Source organism: Odocoileus virginianus, chromosome 10 (genome assembly GCF_023699985.2).
Source record: "Odocoileus virginianus isolate 20LAN1187 ecotype Illinois chromosome 10, Ovbor_1.2, whole genome shotgun sequence".
Taxonomy (NCBI): Eukaryota; Metazoa; Chordata; class Mammalia; order Artiodactyla; family Cervidae; genus Odocoileus; species Odocoileus virginianus.
This window is the reverse complement of record NC_069683.1, coordinates 64,354,651-64,382,201: the sequence shown is the minus strand read 5'-3', so window position 1 is coordinate 64,382,201 and position 27,551 is coordinate 64,354,651. Positions and strand designations below refer to the sequence as shown.

The 27,551-nt window shown below is 34.8% G+C and overlaps 1 protein-coding gene across 2 annotated transcripts in view; it reads right to left on the bottom strand.

Annotated features, from left to right (window-relative positions):
* Nucleotides 1–26,773, bottom strand: part of CNTN5 (contactin 5) — a 1,548,293-nt gene extending 1,521,520 nt beyond the window's left edge. For both annotated transcript variants that reach the window (XM_020891379.2, XM_070473663.1), the window contains exon 1: nucleotides 26,380–26,773. The gene's annotated coding sequence lies outside the window, so the exon portion shown is untranslated. The remainder of the gene's footprint in view (nucleotides 1–26,379) is intronic.
* Between the last annotated feature and the right edge of the window lie 778 nt (nucleotides 26,774–27,551).

The following is a 27,551-nucleotide window of genomic DNA, read 5'->3' as shown; positions in this document are numbered from 1 at the left end:
GAACTGGGATGTGGCAAGCATTTAAATGTGCATCATAGGGCTTATAAGAAAACTAGACAATGAAAGAGAGAAAATGGGATTGGCAGTGAGCAGCACATATTGATAAAACCTGTACTAAGTGCAACATTGTAAGCCAGAAAGTCAATATGCACATCTCCTCAATCAGTATATATTAATTCTTATTGACTGATCTATTTTCATAATGCAACAGACCTGTAAAGAATCAGAATAAACTGTACCCTGATAGCTGATGCTGAGTTAGTAATTAATGTTGAAGAAATCTCTTTACAGTATAGAGGAATAAAAAAAAAAAGGGCATATCTAAAGGTTACTTATGCAGAACAGTAAGATTCCAATGTATTTCTCTTAAGTGATAAACCTCTTGAATACTACAAACAGAAATGTGAGCTGTCCTAAAAAATTTCATGGGCATTCAAATTTATATTTAGTCTTTATATCACCAGTCACATGGCTTAATACAGTTAATGAGTAAGATTGTGTACATCAGTTGTTCTCAAAGTGTTCCCACAGATTAGCAATACTGGAATCAACTAGAAACTTCTTACAAGTGCAAATGCCAGGGCACCAGTTCAGATATTTTGAATTCTGGGAATGGAGCCGAGTTTTATGTGTTTAAGGTACAATCTACATTATTTTTAGCATGACTACTAATCCAAAAAAATGTTAGCCCAAAAGATGAATCTTCATATAGCTTTACTTGTTTAAGGAACTTTTTTTAACACATCTGAAAAATAAACTATGCACTAGCCTTTCATATGAGTTACATTTTTCTTCTAGGAAAAATTATTCAACTAGGCTCATCCCTACAACTGTTTACTCTTAAATGCTACTTTCAACACAACCATGAAAATGTCAACCCTTGAATCTTGGCAATAAAGGAAAACTTGTGTTGGATTTGAACTTGTATTATTTTTCCAAATTCCCCAAATGCTTCTAGGAGTAAAGTGGACTTTAAAAAAAAAAGTATATATATATATATATACACACACACACACACAAAAATATATGTACATGTATAATATATAATATGTGCATACATATTTATGAACATTTATATGTATTATTAGAATACTTTTAGGAAGTCCTTTTGGAAAATATCCATCTCAATGGAAGCATGTTTTATTACTAACAAAATTACTATTTGTCTTAATACATTTTCTTCTTTCCTTTCTGTAGAAGTTTGTAAGAAAGAGGACAAGTGTAAGTTCATCCAAGAGCCATCTCCAAAGGGCTTCAGTGAGTTTAGAAGGTCTCACTGAATTAGCCTCTTTACAGAACAAATCCTGCCTTATAGCCCATATGATAAAACTTTGGAGAATTTGTCTCAGACCTGTTTTATTTTGCCTGTAAAAGTCTGGTTCTGAAAGATCTCTCTTCATCCAGCCACCTCACCATCAAAAATCAACAGACTGTCTACACATTGCTTTAGATTTCAGCAGTATAACCATGATATGCCTAGATGTAATTTTCTCAACATTTATTGCTCTTGGGTTTCACCAAACTTCTTAGATATGTGAGTTGATGTCTTTTCTCAGTTTTAAAAAATTGTCAGTAATTATCTCTTCCAGTATTTCTTTCTGTTCTGTTCTTTTATCCTGTTTGAGGGGCTAGAGTAGGAATTCTGAAAGAAACTTTCAAGCACTCAGGTTTCACACTGATACAAAGTGTAAAGGGACCTAGTTTGGTGAAGTGAAGTGAAGACAAGCATAAATACTGAGAGAGACCTGCTCCACAAAGGCACTTGTGCAGAACTTTAAGTTCTCCAGGCTGTACCCTAAAGAGCAATGATAATCTATGACTGAGAGAGGGGCAGGGAAGATGAAAGAGATTCTTCCCTGAAGTGTAAGCATAGGGGGTTTCTTAAAAGTCTGAAGGCAGCACAGGAAAATCTGAACTGAACTCTTCAGGTACATGAGGTCTTTAATGGGTACAAAGTAATGACTGATTCTGGCTGGGGCAGAGGTAAGAGAGCCTAGAGATATCCCTCTGAGATGCAGACAAGCAGGGCCTGAGGAAGGCTGAAGGCAAAGCAGGAGAATGGAAACAAATCCTATCAGAAAAAAACAACTAAGGGGAGAAGCAATTTAATGCATCTTTAAAATCCTTAAAGAAAAACTTCTATAATTTTATATCCAATAAAAATATCCTTTCAACATGAAGTCAAAATAAAGCCATTTGAAAGCAGGGAAAGACTGAAAGGATTTATTGTATCTCTGGCAGATTTATACTATAAGTAAATGTTAAGAACCAATGCACTGTCTGTTTTTCAGTCATTTTTATGTGCTTCTTTTGTATAGTTTCACTTGCCATGTCTTCAAGTTCAATAATCATCTCTTTTCCAATGTCTAATACATCATTAATCCACTTGGTACTTTTTTTCATTTCACACATTGCAGTTTTCATCACTTCAAGTCCAATTTGAGTCTTTAACATATTCTGTCTTTACTTAACATGTACAATATTTACTCCAGCTTCTTAAACTTAGGGAAAATGAAGGTCACTCAGTTGTTTCTGACTCTTTGCAACCCCATGGACTATAGAGTCCATGGGATTCTTTAAGCCAGAATACTGGAGTGGGTGGGTGGCCTTTTCCTTCTCCAGGGGATCTTCCCAATCCAGGCATCAAACCCAGGTCTCTCACATTGCAGGCAGATTCTTTACCAGCTGAGCCATAAGGGAAGCACAAGAATACTGGAGTGGGGAGCCTACCCCTTCTCCAGCAGATCTTCCCAACCCAGGAACTGAACCAGGGTATCCTGCTTTGCAGGTGAATTCTTAACCAAATGAGCTATCAGGGATGCCCTCTTAAACTTAGGAAATATAATACTTGTTTATTGTTCTCATTTACTAATTCTATTTTGTGTGTTCCATTTGGATTGGTTTTGATAATCTCTCTCTATGAACCAATAATACCTTGCTTCTTTGCACAATGATAATTTTTTATTGATCACTATTAATCTTATCTTCTTGGATGCTCTATATTTTTAAATTTGTATAAATATACTTGAGCTTTACTCCATGATGTTGTTCTTTAGGAATAGTTTGAGCCATCAGGTCTTGCTTACAAGCAATGTTAGGAGGAAAAAGAGCAGCATTTAGTTGAGGAACGATGGAATGATTTTGCTACTGCTGAGGCAAAACTCTTGTGAGTACTTTACCTCATAAATTATGAGGTTTTCCATTTTGGCCAGTGCCCTCCATACACACTGAGCATTATTCGTTCTAATCCTTTCTGCACTGAGCAGTTTCCTCACCCTCAGACAGTGATGACTACTCAGCTGAAGACTCACAGAGGACTCTGCAAACCTCCAAAGATCTCTCTTCCTTTCTCTGCTATACTCTCATCTATGAACTCTAGGTTCCTAGGTCTCCCCAAACTCCAAGCTTCACTTTCACAATTTGTCTGGGTTTTCTCCCTGTGGCTTGGGAAACCTGCAGGCAATAAGCCAGGACAATTGTAGGTGTTATCTCATATGTTTATATGCTGAAGTGAATCACCACCCTTTATTGCCTAATATTTGATGTCTTAAAAACTGTTGTTTCATATACTTTATTTAGAAAAGTATTTTGCTGTTTTATTGTTTATTCAGGAAAATAAACTTCATTCCTCTGGGGGAAAAAAAAAAGGAAACATAAGTACATGGAGGTGGGGGATGTAAAGGGACTTGAGTCTAAAACTAGGATGTAGTCTGATATATCATGCTTTGATGCTTGGATTTCACCATGTACCAGAGTCAAACTTTTGAAGAAGTCTAATTTTTAGCTGTTTTAAATGTGGCATAAAAGATATAATAAGATTTAAGAATTAGAAAATTATCTCTTGTGATAGCATTAAAGTTTGGAAAAGGACAAGACTAAATCCACCAAGCAAGTAGAACCTACAAGACTTAAAAATATTCTCTCTAAATTTAGAACATTTCCAGGTCATATATTAAAACTGCTGTCTCTTCATAAATTCAATCCATACCACATATAATGAATAGATGTTTTACAAGTAAACACTTGAACACATTAACTACTGTTTTGAAAATATTTAGCGATTTATTAGTTCTTGAAACTTATAACAGTACTTTTCAAGATGTTTAATCAATTTTGCTCAACAAAGCTCACCCACTCATACTTTGTATCTTTTAGGAATGCATATAAATATGCAATAAATACACATACTATGTATTATACATATAACCATATAGCCCCATATTTATCTGCCTCCTCAGTAGCACAATCTTTGTTCTGCCCAAATAAACTATTTTCAGTTTCACAATTACTAATACCTTAGTATGACTGTTCTTCCAAATTCTGTGCCTTTGTTTATGATATTTTCTCTAGTGAACTTTACATATTCAACCTCTCAGTCAAAATCCAATTCATCCTTTAAAACCACAGTCAAAAATTACTTTTCCAATTTTGCTTCCCCAGAACTCCTAGTGATAATAAATTGTTATATTATTCTTGGTGTAGTTATATTGTGACTGTGAGTTTTGAAGGCCATAAATATTTTTTTGTGTGTCTGTATAAATTTCAAAGGCTTAAAAAAGGTAAATAAATAATAAACTTCAATGAATATATGAATAAAGAGTAAAAGGATAGATTGACTGATGCCTAATCATTTGTATAACGTTTTCCTTCCTACCTTCATTAGATGATAAGTAAATGAGTCTCTAAGCAAATATTTTACTTCCTATGTAATGACTTCCTCACAAAACACAGTACAATGCTATCAACACAGCGGGTAATCAATACTCACTGTTGACTGTTGAACTAAAATAAATTTACAAAAATAAGCCAAGCTTGCTTCTAGTAACAGAACTCCCCTTGGTGATTTCTGGCATGCTACATGAAATCACCACAGGAAAGTTTATGAATGATACACTGAATATTTTAAGTAAATGTCATACTTTCAGATATACCACCACTAACTGCAATTGCTAGAAATATTGAAAATTTAAGTCTCAAAAGTAAGAAAATTCTGGATGGCAGTGATGATTCATCTATTTGACTCTTTCCCTTTGGGACTAAGTACACTGATGTCATTACACTGCATTAAATGAAAATGAACACTTAGAAATGATGCTCTTCAGATGCACTACAAAAAGGAGATTTGGCTTATAATTAGTAAGAATAATATGATGTAGGAGAGAAGTATACAAGCCTCCTGAAATAGTTTCCACTAATATGACTGAAATCAGGAAACTATTATTTTCCATATTTATACTGATTTTTTTTTTATTTCAGTTAATAGACACTTACTCCTTGGAAGGAAAGTTATGACCAACCTAGAGAGCATATTAAGAAGCAGAGACATCACTTTGCCAACAAAGGTCCGTCTCGTCAAGGCTATGGTTTTTCCAGTAGTCATGTATGGATGTGAGAGTTGGACTATAAAGAAAGCTGAGCGTCAAAGAATTGATGCTTTTGAACTGTGGTGTTGGAGAAGACTCTTGAGAGTCCCTTGGAGTTCAAGGAGATCCAACCAGTCCATTCTAAAGGAGATCAGTCCTGAGTGTTCATTGGAAGGACTGATGTTGAAGCTGAAACTCCAATATTTTGGCTACCTGATGCAGAGAACTGACTCACTGGAAAAGACCCTGATGCTGGGCAAGATTGAAGGCAGGAGAAGGGGACGACAAAGGATTAGATGGTTGGATGGCATCACTGACTCAATGGATATGAGTTTGGGTAAACTGTGGGAGTTGGTGATAAACAGGGAGGCCTGACGTGCTGCAGTCCATGGGGTCACAAAGAGTCAGATACAACTGAGTGACTGAACTAAACTGAACTAATTTTATTTCATTCTCCTATGATTAATTTGGCCATGGTAAATAATATTATTCTGAACTTGAGTCATGAAATAACTAGAATATGATATAGTATACAAATAGGATATTAATATATACTCAAAGCACATATGTTCAAATATATATATATATATGCATATGTGTGATATTAGCACATATATATGGTATTAATAATTGCTACATACTGAGATTCAATAAGGAAATAAGCTATGATTGAAAAAAGGCTGTAATAAACATATTGCATGTAAAAGCATTATTTAATATGAGAATATATTCATGTTTCATCCCATGATTATTCCTTGACATAGGAATGAAAATACTGAAACTTCAAAATAGTGCTCAAGTTTACAAATTGCTAAATATATGCAAAGCACTAAGATATTATCTATGTGCCAAACACTTATATTAGATCACCATTAAAGAGCCTGTTTTCCCCAAGAAAAGTCTCAAGCTGAATATGAATAACTGCATACTACATAAGGATTTATTACTTCAATTTAAAATTGAATCCTTATTTCCTTAAGGTATGGCCTTCTTTTTCTCCAGTGTTTATTCTATTTGAAATATTAATTCTGATATAAAGGAGCTCTGTTTCTGAGAAATATCAATTATTGAATTAATCTAAGTAAAGAATAGAACATCTTCCACCAAATTAGGATATGAAAGCACATATATTTCAAATAGCATAAATATTATAAATTTATTTTTTAGCTTTCTTTACTCTTAAATATGAAAAAAGGCATAAATTGTTTTAGTTTGTCTTTCACATGATATTCTCAAAAATACATATTCTTTTTATGTTCTCATTTTCTATTTTTTTTCCTACTAAAGTGTCAGTCAACACATCTCGCTGGGGAGAGCTGACTGTTTTGTTTGGCAGTAATTTTCCATACCTAAGAATTATGTTAGTAATCACATTCTGAAAGAATGTTTCTACTAGCTCTACTGCAATGGGCCCTGGATTTCCTATTTGCAAGTTTTAAATTAATAGCTGTTTACTGTGCTATACAACAAAAAGCAGTTATCACAGAAACTAATTCATTGCATAACACTTTCACCATCAACTAGATTCATGATATTACCTAGTCTTTGGAAATAAAACAAAAAAGAACATGCAAGATTTTATTCTTTCCTTTGTAAAATGGGAAATGTGGAAAACAGGATCATTGTCATGTAGGATTGTGACAAAATGAAAATATAAATTATTTTATTTTCAGTCTTTATCATTCTCATTTAAAGAACTGACAGGGATATATAGATATGAATATGTGAAAATATATATACTGGAACTTGAAGAAAACTGTTATTAATTTGCCTCCAATCTCTCACTTCCAGTTCTTTATTCATATGAAAAAAATATTAATGGTTTTCATCCTGCAATAATGAATAGATTTTAGATATACTTCTGGAGTAACTGGCCCTTAAAGGAATCGGGGTGACCATGTACTGTCATCAGTATAAGGGATATGCTCATTTAAGTCATATTTCAAAAGACAGCCAGAGAATCTGTGAAAATCTGACATCTTGTGCATTTACTTTTCTGTTTTACTTCTCTATCTAGCTGAAGTGAATGTGCAAATAAAAGTTAAGTCAATTGCTAAGGTTAAGTCAACTACAAAAGCCACCTTCAATTTACTAAGTATTGTAATTAAGATCATTACAAAGGAGGAAAATGAGACTAAGAGAAGATAACTTGCTCAATCACAAGCACCAAATTGTGAACTTGGGTGATTTGGCTCCAGCATGACTACTGTTTGACTATACAGAGCAGCCATAATATATGCTATTACTATGTTTCTTAAATCTCTTCCAGAAAGGGAAGAGGTATCCCTTTTTTGAGACAGGAGCAGAGCAGCAGCAAAATTAAAATTGCTTGTGAATTAACACAAATAAACAGTGTTTTCAAGGATATTATTATAGGTTTTTAGTCCAACTATACAATGAAAGGCAAACTAAGGAAAAAGGAAGGATGAACCACTTTTGGTGAATTTCACCAGAACAGAAACAACCTTTGCCTAAGACGTAGACCTGCATGAGTGCTAAGTCACTTTAGTCATGTCCGACTCTTTGTGACCTTAGGGACCATAACCCCCCAGGCTCCTCTGTCCATGGGATTCTCCAGGCAAGGATACTGGAGTAGGTTGCTATGCCCTCCTTCAGGGGATCCTCCTGACTTATGATATAACTAGTGGCACAGTGGTAATACTTATTTCAGACAGGTAAATTCCTCTTGAATTGCTTTTCTCAATAATAAAATTTTTTTAGTGTACCAGCTATTAAAAGACTCTGGCTTTGCTAAACTAAGCCTGCAAGACAGTGTAATCTCTAAAGAGTTGATAAAGTGAAAGCCTCATGTGATACACTAGAATGTAGAAGCCAATTAAACACAAATAGTATAAACAATAAGAACAACCAACTTGTTTAGGCCTCCCATACAGAAATTTTTTTCATAGTTAATAACATGAAAATATTTAAATGAAGATCCTGAATAAGTAAGATTTTTATTCTGTGATCCTTTAAGCAGAGTAATTCCTGAAAACAGAGAAAAACTGGAAATAATGAAGCATTTTGATATTAATTGTAAAATTGGTCAATATTCTTTTAAAAAGTAACTGATATCCTAACATCATATAAATAACAGGAGCACAATTCATGACATCACCTCTGGACTGAGATAGCCTTGCTCTGCCCTAGGTTGTATAGCAGTACCTCGACCTTTTTAGAGCAGATATTAAAGTCACTCCATTGATTTAATGCGTTGGGTCACCTTCAATTTTATCTGTAAACTGACATCAGTAGTCTGATTTACTATCATTTTAAGACTTAGTTTGTGCACTGACTGTGAAACCTATTGGGCAAAACATAAGGAAAAGGGAAAGTTATTCCAAAAGAATTTAAATAGGGTGGCGTTATGTTATTATAAGCTTCACAGTTGTATATGTCTGTCAAACAGCTTGCTTTGTTTTCAATTATCTTTGGTAAAAATGAAATATACCTGATTTTTTTTTTTATAAAAACACATGGAAAAAGAATTAACTTTCAAAACACACTTTAAAATATGTTAGATACATTTAATATAACTGCACAAATTATGTGAAAATCTCATAAGCTATATTTTTAACAAGTATAAATACATTTCCACAACTATGTAAGATAAAAATGAAAGTGAAAGGTGCTCAGTTGTGTCCGACTCTTTGCGACCCCGTGGACCATACAGTCCTCGGAATTCTCCAGTCAGAATACTGGAGTGGGTTGCCATTTCCTTCTCCAGGGGATGTTCCCAACCCAGGGACAGAACCCAGGTCTCTGGCATTACAGGCGGATTCTTTACCTATTGAGCCAACCACGGAAGCCCAGATAGCTTTTGTTTACATCTCCTAAATTGCTTTTATTACTATCATTAATACTAATTCATCAAAAGGGCATTAATTAAATTTTATAGTTTTGCTTTTTAATTTTACATTGAGCCCGAAAATTATGGCTAGGAGAAAAATGTTAGTGGTAAATACTTGAGATTTATGACAGGTTTTACTTCTCTTAACATAAAAGATGGTTGAAAGCATACACAATATCTCTATACATGAATCAGCAAAATCATTTATATAATGGATATTGTGAGGTTTTGATTTCTGAATAAAAATTTCAGAGTAAACTTGATATACTGCTAATATATAAAAATGAGTTTGCTCCATCCACATGTTGTCAACTTGCCTTCAACATAGTAAACAGCAAATAAACACAGGATGAATTGAAGTGTACTCAATTTTTACTTCTGTTTTTGCATGGGCTCTTAATATTTCTTTTATTTTTGTTTTTTTCTTTGAATTTTTATAACTTCAGATTTTTAAATTTAAATTATATGGAAAGGAACATAGGTAACTGGTAAATATAAAGCCTAAGAATCAGGGCATCAAATATTACCAAACATAAGTACTATGCTCATTAATCAGGTAGGTACAATATTTATTCACATTATATTTACATGTAATGTGCTTAATGTATATAATTATTTTATGATAAACCTTTGCTACAGGAATTTCTTTTTTCCAAGACTGATAATTTAAGTAATGTCTTCAATCTCTGAGAGTTTTCATAGTATTTGGAATAAAAAACAATATATATAAATATAAAAACAAAATGGTTTTGGTTCTAATCATTAAATTTTCTAATTTTTTTTAAATTCACATATATCTGTGTCATAATTAATCATATCTTGCTTTTGTTTGCAGTAATTGGCACCTTATAAACCATAGTCCAAACTGTCCAAATCTTATCCCTCTGCTGTTAGTAAAGATCTGCTAGGGAATTGTTCTTATAAAACTGATTCTGTGTCCAAATGAAAAATAAATTCCTAACCCCTCTTTCACCTTAAAAAATGCTAAGCCTAAAATTAAAAAAACAAATTAAAATGAGTATATTTAACTTATTTGAGGAATTTTCTTTTTGATACTGACATGCTGCACCATTTTTTTTTTAATTTTCTACACATTTTATTTTTTTCATTTATTTTTATTAGTTGGAGGCTAATTTACTTTACAATATTGTATAAAAAAAATCTCTGAATTTCTTTCATAGACATTTAGGAATGCCAAGGAACATTCCTTTTTAATGTTTGATAGGCCTGATTCCCCCAGGCCATCTATTTCTCAGCACTAGGACCACAGAAGCTAATACAATTGTTTTCTCTTCTGCTTTTGGAGTCAGTGCTCAGCAAGCAGCAAGTACACACACTCATTCATCTTTTCCCTTGTTAAGCAACTGCCTACTATTCTGTAAATTCACAGAAATGAGAAGTTAATTTTAACTGTGCACACTGAAATGTTTGTGACTCCAGCTAGTGTCTTTGTATTTGACACTTGTAAACTCATTTTTTCCCTGATCTCAGAAAGCAGTCTTGGTCTTCTGTTTGGTTTTTACTTTTAGTGTTTTCTATTGAGGCAAAGAGAAAACAACGAACAGCAGCTTGGCTTTTCTGTATTTGTCTAGTGATGGAAAAAATAATATAGATCCTTACACAGTATTTCCTGTTTATGACACACAGCTCTTGTTCAGAAGGAACTGATTCAAAGAATGGAATCATAAAATAAAGAAGAAAGAAGAACAGGTGATAAAGGAGGTAACAGCACCCCAAGACTTACATAGTGTCAATGATCTGAAAAACTCAGAAAGACTTTTAGGCTTGTTGGGATCAAAATCCTCTCTAGTAGTTCCCTGTTCTTTTTTCTCCTAAAACACATTTACTATCTTTGTATTGCTGAAGTTTCTATGACCTTATGACATCAAGTTTATGGACTCAATTTTTAACTGTTATCAGAAAGATGGTGACCACAGCCATGAAATTAAAGCCACTTACTCCTTGGAAGAAAACTTATGACCAACCTAGACAGCATATTAAAAAGCAGAGACATTACTTTGCCAACAGAGGTCATCTAGTCAGGCTGTTTTGCTAATAGTCGTGTATGGATGTGAGAGTTGGACTATAAAGAAAGCTGAGCGCCCAACAACTGATGCTTTTGAACTGAGGTGTTGGAGAAGACTCTTGAGAGTCCCTTAGATTGCAAGGAGATCCAACCAGTCCATCCTAAAGCAAATCAGTTCTGGATATTCATTGGAAGGACTGACGTTGAAGCTGAAACTCCAATACTGTGGCCACCTGATGCAAAGAGCTAACTCATTTGAAAAGACCCTGATGCTGGGAAAGGCTGAAGGCAGGATGAGAAGGGGACGACCAAGGATGAGATGGTTGGATGGCATCACCGACTCACTGGACATGAGTTTGAGTAAATTCCGGGAGTTGGTGATGGACAGGGAGGCCCGGCATGCTGCAGTTCATGGGGTCACAAAGAGTCGGACACGACTGAGCGACTGAACTGAACTGAAAATATATTCCATAATGGGGGAAACATTATTTTTTAGAATAAGATAACTATGTTTTATTTAAAATAGACTCCAATTTCTCTGGTGTCCAGTGGTTAAGAATCTGCCTACCAATGAAGGGAATCTGAGCTCGCTCCCTGGTCCAGGCATGTCACATATGCCACAGAGCAACTATGCCTGTGTGCCACAAGTACTGAGCCAGTGCTCTAAGGCCTGGGAGCTGCAACTACTGAGTCTGCATGCCCCAAATTTTGAGCCTGCATGCCTAGAGTCCACGCTCAGCAACAAGAGAAGCCACCACAATGAGAAGTCCACGTACCACAACAAAGAGTAGTCCCTGCTGCCACAACTAGAGAAAGCCTGTGCACAGCAAAAAAGACCCAGTGCAGCCAAAAAATAAATTAAAAAAAGAATAGAACCCAAGATATATCTATGACAAAAATTTAATTATATTGACTAGATGCGGAAAATGCTTTTTCAGCTAATTTTTTATTATAACTTTGGTATCTAATAGACATGCACCACATGTTAGTTAGCAGATTGCTAATTTGTTGAATTGGAATAGAATTATATGGTAGGTAGAACTAAGAAGTTTATATGGGACAATTTACTCATTGCTACTTGAAATCTGATTCAATGGTGAAATTCAAACATGATATATCATTTTTCATTATAAACTTTACCTATGTAGTATCTTACAATAAAGTATAAAATACAATAAAGTATAAAATTTCAGTGCTAAGAAATTTTAACTTTGTGGAACTGATTTATAAATGATGTATAAATGAAAAATATGCGCCCATGTTTCAGAAGTGCTAAAGTAATATTTGTCTACTGCCCATATTTTTATAACACACAATGTTGCTTGTTCTGTAATGAGCCATGCTGATACAACAAAATTCATAAACTCAATGGATTTTGAAATTGAAATAAAAATTTTAAAAATGTTTATAAACCTTCAACACAAATTCTTCAAGGATATACAAGCTTGGTTTCTTCATCATAATTAGGAAAAGATAACTTGGACAAATAATGAGTTTTACTGACTTTATCAGGTCCAGTTTCAAACCCAAACTTACACAGAGGTATAGTAAAGAACACTTGCTGAGAGATCATTCTGCATTATACTATACTAAATGTAACTGGCTTCTTATGCAGCACTTCTCTATACTGGAATCTTCAAAGCACTGTTATTTAGAGTGAATTATGTTAGGACAAAGGGCTAATATAATCAAAACAAACATTTCACTTGTTGATGTTATACAAAGTAGATCATAAAAAAGTTTAAAATATGTTCCCATCTTTAAAGCAGCTTATTATTTTCAGGTAGGAAAGCTATTTTTTGCATGGAGATATCTGGAAGCATCATTTGGGGCAGAAGTATAATGTCAGCAAAAGTATAGAGATGGGAAATGTAATGACAGGCTTGATGTAGGTTGTGGCTCAATCCACAATGTGTATATTGGTGTAGTTGCAGAGGAGCCTTGAAAGGGTTTCTAAAGGACAGTTATAGAACTCCTTGGCATGCTGCAGAATCTGAAATGTGTTCTTCAAACAGCCAGAGCCATTAGAACTTTCAAGGCAAGGAAATGGCATGACAAGACTTGAAAGATTTGAAAGATTACTGAAAGATTATTCCATCAGAAAGATTGATACCTGGGAGAATACAGAGAGATAAAGCAATCTGGAGATGTTATTCTAGTGAAAGATGCCCTAAACTAGTGCTGGGTAAATAAAATTTGAAAGACTGGTTTGAAAATGAGAGGGCATATTTGTCGAGAATTGTTCCTGTGCTTGAAGCCTTTCCCAGTCTACCCAAGTAGAACTGTCTCCTCCTCATTTTAACTTCACGGTATCCTTTGCACACAGCAGAAGAAAGGGAAAATAATGTTACTTACAAAGTATCTCAGACTTTTCACATTATGTACACTTTATTTTTTCAAGAATTTGGCAATGCCTCAAATCATCTTTAATTGACTTCTTGCTATGTGTTTCTTGGTTTCAGTTAATATGTAAAGGGAATAAGAAAAATACCAATTTAATAGACTTAAACTGAGGAAAGGCAAAAACAGAAGCTTAAGAAATGTTTTATTAAATATATAAAATGTTCAAAGTATTAGGCATAAATTAAAGCAAAAACAAGACACTTTTCATCTACCCCACCGGGTGCAGCATGAGAACTCTGGTGTGCACAGTGCTGCGACTGTGGAGAGGCAGACGCTCTAAGACTCTGCTGGTGGGAGCACTATTGGAAACATCCCTGTGGGAGGCGATTTGGCAGTAAAACCAGTATTCTAAATGCACGTTCTCACTGACCTAGCAACTCTACTTCTACATCTACCCACACCCGTATAAAACTGTGTATTTAAGAATTTTTATTTCGTATTCACTCATATTTGTTTGTAAAATAAGTTGACAAAGAATTTCAAGTCAATAATTATTTATATAAATTATGATATACCCTCATTATGGAGTAAAGTATTCAAAAATTGTATACCTTTCTGAATTGTAATGCACACAGCCAAAATTTTAAGAAAAAAAAGAAAGATATACTGTACCAGCTTCATAGAGAATGTAGATACAAAGTCCTGTTGAGGATGGCTACTTTTGAGAGGAGCTAGAAGACACGTCAGGGCTCATATTATATTCTTTTTGCACTGTTCATTGTCAGTGCTATGATGTTAGGAGAAAGATAACAGCGGCATCCATCCTCTGCATTCTGAGCTGTCAGTGCTGCTTTGCTCTGCAGTGGCCAGGTGGATAACGCAGCCAGTGGAGCAAACCATTTGTACTCAAACATAAAGTGTCTCAGGATCACATTTAGAATAACTGTCGGACAGCACTACGCTCTTTATCAATGAAGGGCTAGAGAAACATATAAGCACCTTTTGTTACTGGAAAGTAATTCCTCTACAAAACAATGGCTTTCTAAATTAATCCTTAATATGATGCTTCTATTATTTTTACCTAGGGAAAAATTAATAAGAAGATATATATTTTTTAATTTGTGTTTTCCTTTTTCCTCTTGGGAAAACCTGAATTACCTTACTGTGTTTGAAATAAAAGGATAAAAGAACCTAATTATAGAGTAATTTCTTCAGATAAAAAAGAAATTGATCTCAGATAGACCATTTATCTAAACACTGGCTAAAGGCAAATACTAACTAAATAACGATTAACATTTGGAAAAAGTAGTTAACTTGAAAATAAATCAAGATAGTTGTCTTAACTTTTAAGCATCTATTAAAGTTGTAATATACAGGAGGCATCTGATCATGCAGAATATCTAAACAGGGAAAATAAGAATCAGAGTGAGAACACTGAATAATTTCTTTATTCTAAATTAGTATTTATCAGAACTAGACAATATATTTTAACAGATGGCATTTGTATATTCAATCTTGGAAGATCAACCATACATTTATATCTAAAGCCTATTATCTTATAAGACAACTACAAGCAAAAAAGATGAAAAGACACTTTCATTTCAGGTGAAATATCAGCTCCAGGCATTTTGAAAAGTATCTCATGATATGAATACTTACTTAATCACATCCTTATTGAACAGTGTAAAATTGCTTTCTATCAGCTCCCTCTCCTGTCTGCTTTGTAGCTTTCTCCATCTTTCATTTTCCCTCTCTCTCCACTATCTCCAGACACAGTATAGCTTGACCACACCTTTTTGAAAGACACTATTTTTTTTATTCATTTCTTTCATTTTTTAAATAGTGTGTCAAATCTTCTGCAACAATAAAATGATCTGTATATCCTGGAGGAAGTAGTTGGATTAGTTGTACAGATACAAAACATATACATATTTAAAGTAGCATACTGATCATAAATATGCTGATAATAACTTCTTGTCATAGCAGCCAAGCCAAGAAAAGCAATATACCAAATATTACTTTACAAAAATATACCTGTAAAATGTTTACAAAAATGAAATATTCTTATTTTTACTATTAAATGACAATTCACAATTTAAAGATACATATATATATATATGCTTTAATGAATTAGCAGTAAATTATCATTTAATGATTATAGCATAAACCACTTTCATAATTTTTTAAATTAACAAGAACGTAATAAAAATAGAAGAATAAAATAATTGAAGGAACTTATTTTCAAATGAAAATACTTGATACTATTTTATGTCACATGAGATTCAAAAACAATATTTGAAACATCTCCCCCTGCTACCAAAATAGATTCTATGTTCTAAATAATTTTTAAAGGGACATTAAAGACTTATTTTTTTGATAATAACTACCTTTTTAAGCAAATAAAAAGAAAATTAAGAACAAAATCATCTCTTTAAATATGTGCAAGTAAAATTAAGAAAATGAAAAGAAAGCACCTATGATCAAATTTACAAGGCTGTGCCTACAAATTAAGTGATTTTCCTCATATCTGGAAAACTAGAATGACTGTACCCATGTGTATTTATGCAAAATTCAAATGATTTTTCTGCCTTTACATATTTCTTGACCCTGAACATAAAATGAGGTTTTTGTAAGCAACTAGACCTACAGATGTGAAGAATATAATTATGTCTTCTGAATCTACAGTCTCACTGCCTTCCTTAAAAAGAAAAACAAGAAAAGTTAGTAGTAGTTAACGTCATCCTTCAACAGAAAAAGAACTGCAAGCTCATGAAGTTCATTATTTTGTTCAGGGAAACCAACACAGGCTGCTGAGCCCGGGACCAAGCATGGGTGTAACAAGTCCATATTCTTTCCATGGCCTCCCCAAACGCCAGGGACATGATCTTTTTTTTTTTTTTTTTAATCCCTTTTCTTATTATCTCTATTTGGTGGACTCTATCCTAAACTCAGCTGTCCACAGCTACAGTTCTGTTTGAATTTTCCTCTTCATCAAAACTTCACATCACACACAGCCTCTGAATTACAGTTGATCAAAACCTGAAGAGAAAAAGTCCTTTACTTTCATTGATTTTAATTTTTTTGCTTGAGAGAGTAAATATTAATAAACTGAGGAAGTGACCTGTCCAAATCACAATAAGCTGAAAAACTGGGGCTGAACTTCATCTTAACTACCATCTAATCTTAAAATGAACTGTTAACATCTTGCTTTTGAACAAAATTCCAATTCTGCAGTTGTCTCCTGGAATCCTTTACATTTCCTTATTTGACATATATTGACATTTTGCATTACAAGAGTTACCTTTACATTAAGTAATCTTTCACCTTCCTTCTAAACATCCACGTCATTTCTGCCTCTCTTCTCACCAACGGAAAAAGACTTTGCCAATCCCTAACTGAAACTTCCTTCAAGTCCCAGTGTTTCTCCTTTTACCTGGAAGGTCAGTTACATCCATCCCCACAATGACCATTTCTGTTCCTCCAAGGTACTTAGAAATGTGTGAGCAATAGCTCAATAATTATGTTTACTCATACATTTTCTTAAGTTTCTTATTGTGTTCTGACTGATTCTTTTCCATGTCTCCACTGTCAGGGATCAAAACTTTCACTTCCTTCAGATCTCCAAAAGTAGTGGTACTATAAACACTAATTTTTTTAAGAAATGTCTACTGAAGCAAAATATTCAAATGAAAAAGAAGATACACAGAATAATCTTTAAAGGCTTTTGGTCTATACATCTCAGTAACACTGTCCACAGTTAAAACAGCATTGTGCCTCACACAAAGAATATTTTGGTAGACAGATAACTTAAAGCTTATATGTTAGAAGGAACTGGAGTAAAATCAAAATTTCTTCCCAGGTTTATGCTTTTGATGTTTCTAACGTCATTTTTTTGTCACTGAACGTCACTTTTTTTCTTTTATATTATCACAACTGCATGACATTTTACTATTCTAATGTTGCACATAAAGGTTAAGTAACTTTTCTAAAATTACACAGCTAATAAATTGTAGAGCCAAGACTGAATCCTAAAATTCAAACACCAAATCCCCTAATGCATACTGCCTCTTTATATTAGATATAGTACTATAATTATTAAATGGAGAAGGCAATGGCAACCCACTCCAGTACTCTTGCCTGGAAAATCCCATGGATGGAGAAGCCTGGTAGGCTGCAGTCCATGGGATAGCGAAGAGTCAGACACAACTAAGAGACTTCACTTTCACTTTTCACTTTCATATATTGCAGAAGGAAATAGCAACCCACTCCAGTGTTCTTGCCTGGAGAATCCCAGGGATGGCAGAGCTTGGTGGGCTGCCATCTATGGAGTCACACAGAGTCAGACACTATTGAAATGACTTAGCAGCAGCAGCAGCATAACTATCAAAGTAACGTTTACCACCTGCTTCTGTTACTATATTACTACTACTATCTAGTAGGGACTGTGTAAACAAAGCTTCACAGCCTCACAGTTCATCCACTCCTGCAAAATGAGTATCGCTGACACCAATTCCATACTTAATAACTGAAAGAAATCAAGCTTATTCATAACAACATAATAAGAACTGCATTTTTTCACAGCATCTAAGACACATTTACCACAAATCCATCTATATCATTAGAGACTAGATGGTTCTAAGATACTAAAGTTAGCACTATAATGAGATGCAGAAAAATACAACATTCATTTAAATTGGTTAGGTGAATCTTGGAACCAAAGGTACTTCAGAATAACATAGGCACTAGGAAGTAAACGCAGCAGTTAGAGAACCAATGCTAGCATGAAACAGTGTATGCCGGAAAGGCGTAGTAGGAGCAAACTAACAGCTGTCTCCAAAAGGAGAAATACTGAAAATTTGTACCCTAGCTGTATATAACTCTTAAATGCACATTTCACACTGAATTGTATTCACCCTATGTGCTTATTTCCTCCACCAGCCCATGAGCTACTTATTTCCCTTTACATTCTTACTTGACAACAACTGCCCACTAGGGACTATTTGAGTTAGGGAAATAATGTAAAAATTAATTTGAATGTGAAAAGAACTACTTTTAGTTAATTTTACTCACTGAAGTATAAACCACCAAGACCACATTAAGAACTGAAAAATAAACATTCGTAGCCATATGTTTTCAAACACACTTATAATAGTAAAAATTTTCATAAAATCAATTCTGGATCATGTAACTTAAATCTCAATATTTCATATTAAGGTTACTGTTCTCTGAAAATTTCACAGTTAAGTTGTAGGTGAGTAAATATCTAAACAAAGTAAAAATTCAAAGAATATTAAGGATCATTTATACTTTGAGAATATATTTTATATTTTCTACAAGAGTTATTTGCAATGTTTGGTTGTACGCATGCTGCTGCTGCTAAGTCGCTTCAGTCGTGTCTGACTCTGTGCAACCCCATAGACTACAGCTCACCAGGCTCCCCCGTCCCTGGGATTCTCCAGGCAAGAACACTGAAGTGGGTTGCCATTTCCTTCTCTGATGCATGAAAGTGAAAAGTGAAAGTGAAGTCGCTCAGTCGTATCTAACTCTTCACGACCCCATGGACTGCAGCCTACCAGGCTCCTCCGTCCATGGGATTCTCCAGGCAAGAGTACTGCAGTGGGGTGCCATTGCCTTCTCCAGGTTGTATGTATAGAGTTGAACAAATCTCAGATCAGCCATCAATCATTTCAAGCAATCTTTTACCATCTTTGTACATGTATCTTATTGCCTTCAAATACTCAGTATTTAAAGAAAAAGAGTCTTAAAATATGAAGTCACCCCACATGGACACACAAAAAATTTATTGTCTTAATTAAACCAAGAAAAGTTTGAGAGAAAACATCCATAAAACTATTATTATAACAGGAACCCAGCAATATATAACTGCCTTTCCACTCAGTTGCACTGTGCCAATTTTACAGTTTAGCATGTTCAGCTCTACAGAAGAAAAATTTTAGCATATTTTCTAAAATAATTTACAAAGTGTTTTTAAAATTAAGCACAGAGAAACTTTGGTTCAGAAACAATGATAACTAAATACTATTATAGGCTCAAAAATGCTCTATTTAATTCCTTTATTACTGTAACAGTAAAACTAGAATTTATATAAAAGTTGATATTTGAATTAAAAAATATTGCTTATTTCTAAAAAACTTTTGTTTCACTTTCTGTTTTGCATTTTATTAAATGCTAAAATTGTTACTGTTCTAAGGGAGCCCATAATTTAAATTTTATCCAAACTTGTCAAGTCACAGGAATATTCTCTCCTCACATTTCTCACTGATTTTCTATTTAATTTAGTGTAGCTCTAAACATGAATTACTGAAGAAAACAATTGCCAATACAGGGGAAAAATATTAACAAAAGAAACGAAAAATACTTTCTAAATATACTGTAGAAAAAAACAACTACAATTATTTTCCTCCTTGGGTTCCCAGGTTTCTTAACTGAAACTGTCAAAAATCTTCTCCCATTTGATTCAGCTGTTGAGTGCACACTAAGTTCATTGTGAAAAAGTTCACAGCTAGCAATTAAATTGTCTAGACGTTCAGCTTTTGGTTAAGAGAATATGGGCATAGCTATTTTCTCTGAGTTAATATAACTAGATTATTAATTTTCTAGTCTTAGAAATTGTAAAACAGTTTTACAGATGATCAACGGCAAAATAATATTATGTACATCCTAGTTTTGATTTGAGTGGAAATCAAAATAAGCTTTTCACAGCAAAAAACAAAAGGTATAAACCATAAAAAGCTCTAATGAAACCTCCCATTTTTCCATCAAATGTAATGCTAAACATACAAGTCTTAACTACTCTTTATGTTAAATAAAATACTAGCTCTGTAAGGCTCCTCCCAACACTTTCATTGTTGCTGTTCAGTTGCTAAGTTATGTCCAACTCTCTGTGAGCCCGTGGACTGCAGCACACCAGGATTCCCTGTCCTCCACTATCTCCCAGAGTTTGCTCAAGTTCAAGTCCATTAAGTCGGTGATACTATCACATCATCTCATCCTCTGCCGCCCCCTTGTCCTTTTGCTTTCACTCTTTCCCCGTATCAGGATCTTTTCCAAAGAGTCAGCTCTTCACATCAGGTGGACAAAGAATCAACACTAAGTGGTATTATTTTGTCACCTTTTTCTAAATGTTTTCATTATTCATCATCAGTAACTCATGAGATGTGTGCTTATATTTAATGAGACGCTTATTTTAGCCTTAAGAACTCTCCATCAGTATCTCCACACACTGCCATTTGAATAATGGCACTGAAACAAGAAGAGTGCAAAGTTACAAAGTATCAATTTTATTACAAAAGAGATAACTTATAAATTTCTTATCACTATATATACTCAAAACTGGCAAAATTAATCATCACTAACAAATAGTTTTATTAATTTTTGAACATAAGAGACTAGATTAACCTAGTTTATATCTTTTAGAAAAGAATATAAAGAGATAAGTTTCAAAATAAAAAAATAAGACAAAGCCAAACTCTAACTAAGATTAAATATGACATTTTTCTAAGGTTTCAGAAATATTGGGGTGGGTCCCTTAACATTATTTAGATGCCCAGGAAACAATTTCACATTTAATGATTATAAATGCCAATTAAATAAAAATTTATTTCTAGAAAACTATAATTATTTTTTATATTTCCACTGTAATCTGTATTTTCCAAGAAATATTTATCTTAATCACCAGGAATTTCTTATTATTCTGAAAGTATAAGAATAACTTATCAAATATTGTATTACTGGCTGATTCATGTCAATGTATGACAAAACCCACTAAAATACTGTAAAGTAAATAGCCTCCAACTAATAAAAAAAAAAAAAAAGAAAATAAAACAAAGCTCCAAAAAAAAAAAAAAAAGTCAGTTCTTACATGAAGCTGAAACAGGAAAACCTAGTAAGTTTAAAATTAAACTCTTTGTTACCTTCCGTTTAGTTTCAGAAAATTTTGTTCTTTAATACTTATAAATATGAAATTAAATATCTGAGAAAATAAAGATGAAACCTCATACAGTCAGAAGTAAATTTTTCACCAAATAAATGTACCATTTCTCTACTACTTACCGACTAAACACAAACTACTGCAACTAGTGAAATATCTGTGAAAACACATTAAAAATGTGTTTTTGACTCTAGACATAACTATAATTACTGTATTATGAAATCTCTCTCAATAAGAACCCCTAAATTTTTTAGCCTCATGATGAATATTTCTGCCAATATTATGAGTATCAAGAGAAAGAGACTTTCAATCTACCTTTTATCACCTAAGTGATCAGCAAAATATCTCTTTCTGAACTCCATATGCCATAGTTACTTTACTGGATAATAACAGAAAATGAGATGATCTCCTTCTTGAGCATTTAATAGCTATAAGGATGATAAGGAGCAAGCAGATTCTTATTCCCCATCATAAAATGTTTATTCATATAATTACACTTTTCGAGTCAATAGTCACAAGAGTTTTCTATTACTCAGATGAGTGAAATACTTTCTATTTTTTTCCTTGCCTGATACATAGTTTCTTAAATTTTGGATAACATTCAAATTAGTCATTTTAACCATAGGCAGGTTCATATTTTAGTAAAGACACAAACTGTAAAAGTATGCCTGTGGGAAAGCTTATACACATACATTAATACAATATGTTAATATCTTGTTTTCTTTCAAGATTTTAACTTTTTTGGTCTATACAAGTGAGTATAAGAAATATTTAGAACTATGAGTGAAATAAGAGAAAATGTGCAAGTCCTACTAAGATCTTTTAAGAGAAGTCCACTTGTTCAAAATAAAAAGTGGTATCCACAGGGAAGCAAGTTAATCAGTGACCACTGAGAAGACCAGATTAAAAATCCATTTTGCACCTGTGTTATCAAATCCATCCAATAAAACATTTTTGGAACTATTTACAAATGGCAGTGATCACAAGAAGCTCCAGCTCAAGAAACACATGGTAAAATCACATGACTATACTTTCTAAAGTTGCTCACACCATATTGTTTTATATTATATTAAGAAATGGTGGATTCATTGATTTTTTTTTTCTATCTCCCCAAAAGGACAGAATTTTTATTATTTTTCAGAATTACCTTATGGCCTATTTCTAGAGTTCCATTTCCCTGTACTAAAGAAAAGAGCCTCCATTTTTTGACCAGCTCCAGTATTCTTGCCTGGGAAATCCCATGCACAGAGGAATATGGCACTCTACAGCTCATGGGGTCCCGAAGTGTCGGACATGACTAAGCGACTAACATTTTCAGTTTCAGTAAGTCTTATGAGCTGATGATTCCACTGAAACTTTTAAAGTTTCAGAAGTAAGTCAAAAATACAATATGCAATACTCTGGAATACGAAATTAAAGACTGTTTAACTTGGGTTGATAAGGATGAAAATGTTCAACATTTACCATATACACAGATTTATAATAAGTAAAAGTCAAATGAAGTTAAATAGTCTTATATCAAGTTCATAGGATATTTATATCAAGTTCATAGGATATAATTTTAATGACCACTTATTAATAAATAAAAGAATTTAATATCTTTCTAATAAGCAAATAAATAATAAGGCCATTTAAAAATTCCTCATATCCACATCAGTGCAATACTATCAAATTTGTTATATTCATTTTCATGAAAATAATTAACTTAAAAAACTGTAAAAATATCTAAGAGGAATATTAACTGATAGCATTCCATTTATCAGAACCTTTCTAACAGTATACTTTGAATATTAAAAAATATAAAACAGGAGCAATTACTTGAAAGGGTCTGAATAGAGATATGGGACATTGTTCATAACAGTTATTAACCCTAAATCTTAAGTGTTACAGAGTTTTTGTATACTTCATTACTTTTTAAAATGCACCAGTCTCTGATGTAGAGTTATTGATCACAAATGCTCAGAAAACAGACCTTGCAAAGATCCCACCGCTTTGAGCTTCCGACCAGCCTCTTTCCTGCTATAAAGTGCTAAAAAGTTCATGTAACATATAAGTACAACCTTGTAATACTAATTTAAAATATCTTGTCAGAAATAAACCTCTCCCACTTTATGTTTGTATCTTTAGTAATAAGAAATAGATGAGTAAATCTGAGGTCTTGAAGTTGGAATTTTGAGATATCAAATAATATAAATATACAGGTCTATTTAAATTAAGACTAATGAATTTCCAACCTCTTAGTAAAAAAATTGCTTTAACCATATTTAAAAAGAGAGGCAATTCAAGGACTACAGGTAAGCAAAATAGGTGTGGAAGGATGGAATCGGCATCTCACTATATTTTAAGTATCTTGGTCTCATAAAATTCCTAAGTTAGTTTTTAATGGTTACAGAACAGTAAGCTCCTCTATAAAACTTCATCTTAACCAAAGGAACTTAAATATAGTTAAATCAACTTTAACTTAGAACAGACATCCAGACAAGTTTTCATCCTTTTTTTTTTTTTTTTTTAATTCCATAAAAGTATACCTTTTTGTTGTAGCTAAAAGACACACTCCCAGGACGACTTGGCTAGCACCACATGCTCGCTCTTTCTCCACCTGGAGAGCCCTCTACCCTTTACTGACACCCTCTGGCCCTGATCACTAAGTCAGTTTTGATATTAAACCACACTCCAACCTCTTCCCTGGAGGTGGTGAAGATTTCCTAAACCGTTAAATAAAAAAGATATATAAAGCATTATATATTAACCAGACTTGGTCCATTTTTAATAGTGTCACTTAACTGGACACATAAGATTAAACATTCACAAGAAACTATTTTTAATTATTTTTCAAATAAACATAGCCCATATCTACATTCAAGGTGTGATTTTAGCTTATCTTCCTAACTAAATAAAGATTTCAGACCACCTAATATTTGAAGTATTACTCACTTTGGGAAACACTAAGGTATTTTAGCAGTTCATTTAAAAATCACACAACTGTAGCTTCTCAGATGATCTATTTTCAAATGCATCCTCCTATGCTTGTGCCTCACAATTTACAAGCAAAATCTGGCATTCAGTTAATCTATTGGGGTAATTTCTTTTTTCTAAGATTTGAGAACTCAAACTATCTATTCAGCTGTGTATGGAATCAAAGATAACTTAAAACGAATTGCTTTTCCTCCTCATTTTTTAGTTTTCAGATGTTTTAAATAAGAACAATTTAAAAACGCCACCAATCCTTGCACAAAACATTAGCACTTATATTGTAACAAACATTTTATTGATTTTCTATTTTCAAATACACTTTAATACCATCTCACCACATTCCAGTTACTTTTCAAATTCTATTTTATTTTTTATATCTCATTTCCTTTTTGTAACTTTGAATTTTGGGCTTTGTTTTCTTCACTAACTTAGATGCTCTTAATAACATCTTTTACTTTTTATTCATTTGCTTCATGTAATGTATTGTTAGATAGTCATAGTGTTTTTTCCACTTGAATCAAAGGAACATATACCTGTCAATTATGAGATTCAATATACTACTCCACATAAAACTTATAATAATCTGAATATGAAGTAGGAAAATATGCAAAGAAACATTTGTGAGTGGCTTAAAATTCATTACAGGCACTTTGAAAAAAATAATGACCTAATCATTACTAATTCTTTTATGTTTAGGGTCACAATATTAATCATGATGAACTCTTTAAGCTTGCTGTGATAGTTGTAAGTTATTTCTGCAGTAAACAAAAATACCTCTATTGATTTGAAAACTTGACCCACTATTTGTGTGTAGTTTTTAATGCTAGTATTCTAATGAACATCTATTTCTTTCATCCTATTTCCAGTTAAAATAGAGAATCAAAATAGAAGTATGCCATCTTTAAATGATTTTGTCTTTTAAATTAACAGAAAAAGCAGACGAACTGAACACAGGTTAAGGCAATTCACAAACAGCTAAAAGGTTTTCTTTTTCTTCCAAACCTGTGCTTTAATTACCACGTTGATTATAGTTTTCATGACAGAGGTTATGAAATTTAAAAATAAAATAATTCTAAAACATTTAGTGAATGCTTGTATTTTCAAAATAAGGTTAATTAAAACAACTGAAAAATTTTGAGATTGTCAGTGTTATTCTTAACTTACCGTATACTATGTTCATATATATGCAAATTAATGTTCTCTCCAATTTTTCAACAAAAAACTCAGTAAGGAGTTTTGAGTATATGTCTGAGCATATTTTTATATTCATTTAAAAAAATCTGGCACCTTCCTACACAACACTGAGAAAACACCTTAACATAATTCAAGATACTTGTTTGTTCAATCTCTCGAACTTTGTAGAACTCCACTTATAGAGCATCTCTACGGAATTTTAACAAGTTATCGCACTGCCAGATGTCCAGTGATCTAGGCTCTATTCTCACAAACACATTGCTCAGTCAGAAGACATACATTCAGTACCTGAGAAGGACAGCCTATTTTCTGAACATTTAGTTTCTCTTGCAGACAATTTCCTACCCTCTCCTGACATCTGTCACCTTCCAGTTCAGTTGTAGGAACTGTTTACTCTCATTCTGAATGACATTACTAGGTACACAAATAGATTATGCTTAGCGTTGCCTCAACTTTTCTGACCTAAAATCCCAGCAGAGAAAAAGAGCACGTTTGATTTCAAAGAAGAAGGGGGGAGGGCGGGGGGAAGAGCAGCTTTATGTGACAGTTTTAAATTCTGGCAACACGGCAAGAAAGGATGGCTTTGCAGAAGCGAGCGTGTCACAAACTGTCAGCGCCTGGGAAGCCAAGTGCACAATCGCAGACAGCAGTCACCGGCGAAGGAATGTCAGCCACTTACCAAGGAGACGCCAGGCTCCCCCGTCCTTCCTCCACGACTCTCAATTCCCGTCTGCCATCCTCCTGCCCGTGGACACAGCTGAGACAAGAGCCGAGGCTCAGGTCCACCCCAGCCTGTGACAGGAGACCAACTGCGGAGTTTCGAGTCCTTCACAGAGAATCCTCCAGCTCGCCCGGCCGCTCCCTGAGGAGGGGACGCAGGTAACGCATCCTTCCCGCGCGGCGCTCCCACGGCACTTCGGCGGCCGCCTCCTGGCCGACACGCTCCCCCGCTCGGTAGTTGGTTAAATCGGGGGGCCGGAGCGGCGCCTCCCCCGGCGGGCGCGTCCGGGACCCGGGCGTCGCGGCCAATGCGTCCGCGCGGCTCGCGCGCCGCGCCTCTGACTGGCTGTGCGCCCCGCGCGGCCCGCGCCCGCCCCGCCCACCGCGCCGCCGCCGCCGCCCGCGTCTCCTGCCGCTGGCTTCAGTCGGCGCGTCCCCGGGCGAGCAGTCCCCTAGCCCCTGGAAGGGATGTGTCTGGGTCTCAGCGTCTCACTCGTCCGCGGCTATTTCCCCCGCGGCCCAACTCCGGACCCCGCCCCGCAACCTGCGCGAATTTCAGTCAGAGATTCCAGCGCGGCCGCGGCGGACGGCGCGGGGCCCCTCCGCTGAGTTCCTGAGCCGGCCGCCGGCCGCCTCCCTCCTCCCCGGGTTCTCAGAGCCCGGGCGCCTTTCCCTCACGAGGCGGCACCGGCTGCTGCCTTCCCTGAGGCGGGCTCTTGAGTGGACTTTCCCACTTCGGAGAATCCCCTCAGGTCCTGCCTGGGAAGCGCCTCTCTTTGTTTCTACACTTGAGAGTTGTATCTCAGGGCTCTGAGACGCTCTTGTGCAGGTGTCTCCCTGATTCCCCGCCCGCCCGGCTCACTTCGAAATGAACTGAGGACCGCGTGGGCTTAGTCTCAGACAGCAGCCCCCTTTCCTTTCGGAATTTTTCCTTTCCCCATGGAAGTAATTGGAAACACAACACAGGTAGTAAATCCACAGCGTGGCAGCTTTAGTGCCATTGTTCAGCCAGTCCCCCTCCTACTTTTCCTGAGTCCTTCTCGAATTCTCTCCCTTCGTTGGATGTAATTGTCGGTTACATATGCTACATGTCTTTAGCAACCTATTTCCGTAGATGGCGGGGTTAGCGCC